Here is a 1,906-nt window from a genome sequence, read left to right on the forward strand (position 1 = left end):
GGTCGACTCTGAGGATCCCCGTATATATAGTTTGCCCATCACTTCTTCTCATTATGTGCCCGAGGACGACGGGGGAAACACGTCGAAACGTTGCATAGAACTTCAACCAGTGATTGTTGTTCCATAAAGCTGTGTCTATATATCGTACTTACGATTGCTACATGCCATTCAAAGACTTAATAATAATTTGTTTAATAAAACAATTGCTAAACAGGTAACCCAGGCTAAAAGAGCATTATATGGCCTGAAAAGAAAATTTAAATCTCTCTGTTTACCCATTGAAACTGAAATTGAACTTTTTGATCGAATGATACTCCCTCTGCTGATTTCTAGTTGTGAAATCTAGGGGTTTTCCGACATTAAAAACATAGAAATATTTTACAGAAATATTCTAGATACTGAAAGAGAATTTTACTTAAAAAAGAATACTACCCCATACGTCCAAATTGTCTGAAAATGTGTCAATTAATGAACGTAACGAGTAAAAAACAACAAAAACAATTATCCAGTATGGTTAAAGCAATTACGTCTCATTTCAATTCCATCTGACGATAACTTACAGTATTTATCAGTTATTAATTAGTATATTTATGTATTTGTATCTGCACTGTCACTTGTTGTCATGTTTATTGATATAAATTGTTTTTCTCTTGTAACCCGTATGGGGTCGATCTGGGGAAATAAATTACTTACTTACCCAACAGTAGACAGTACGAGGGCTGAAAATTTCCAAACCTAAGTGGTATAATATCTCAATCGGATTGAAACAAACTTTTCAAAAAATGAAAGTTGATACGAGTTGTCTTTGAAAGTTGATACGAGTTGTCTCTGAAAGTTGATACGTGTTGTCTTTGAATTGAAAGTTGATACGAGTTGTCTTTGAAAGTTGATACGTGTTGTCTTTGAAAGTTGATACGAGTTGTCTTTGAAAGTTGATACGTGTTGTCTTTGAAAGTTGATACGTGTTGTCTTTGAATTGAAAGTTGATACGAGTTGTCTTTGATAGTTGATACGTGTTGTCTTTGAAACTTGATACGAGTTGTCTTTGAAAGTTGATACGTGTTGTCTTTGAAAGTTGATACGAGTTGTCTTTGAAAGTTGATATGTGTTGTCTTTGAAAGTTGATACGTGTTGTCTTTGAAAGTTGATACGTGTTGTCTTTGAAAGTTGATACGAGTTGTCTTTGAAAGTTGATACGTGTTGTCTTTGAAAGTTGATACGTGTTGTCTTTGAATTGAAAGTTGATACGAGTTGTCTTTGAAAGTTGATGCGAGTTGTCTTTGAAAGTTGATACGAGTTGTCTTTGAAAGTTGGCCCGAGTTGTATTTGAAAGTTGATACGAGTTGTCTTTGAAAGTTGATACGTGTTGTCTTTGAATTGAAAGTTGATACGAGTTGTCTTTGAAAGTTGGCCCGAGTTGTATTTGAAGGTTGATACGTATTGTCTTTGAAATTTGATTCGAGTTTACTTCGGTTCGTATTATCCTGATTCCATGCACATAACCATTTAGCACTTCCTGTGTTCAAGTTTTGAAATGGAACTGATCATACCATGTCGTACCTTGAAGTGGTCGAGAAAAATTCCGAGCTTACAATAGATGGAAGATCAGTAAGAATTAGTAAGAATCAATATTAGTCAGGTTTCAGTTATGCTAGTCTGCCAATCGTAGTTTTGTTTTTCTTTTTACCCGGAAAAGGATTCATAACCGCAACATCTAATCCCCTATCGACAGTTTAATCAACTCACAATTCAGGTGGATAAAGAATTAATACTAAAGAGGAATATTAATGCAGGTGTTCTTTATTAAGTTAAGTAATGACAAGTTAACGTCCGCTTCCAGCTAACTGATATCACAGACTAGGTAGTTGTTGGTATATGACAAGTTCACCTCTGCTTCCACCCAACT

This window comes from Lottia gigantea (genome assembly GCF_000327385.1).
Source record: "Lottia gigantea unplaced genomic scaffold LOTGIsca_93, whole genome shotgun sequence".
In the NCBI taxonomy this organism is placed as follows: domain Eukaryota; kingdom Metazoa; phylum Mollusca; class Gastropoda; family Lottiidae; genus Lottia; species Lottia gigantea.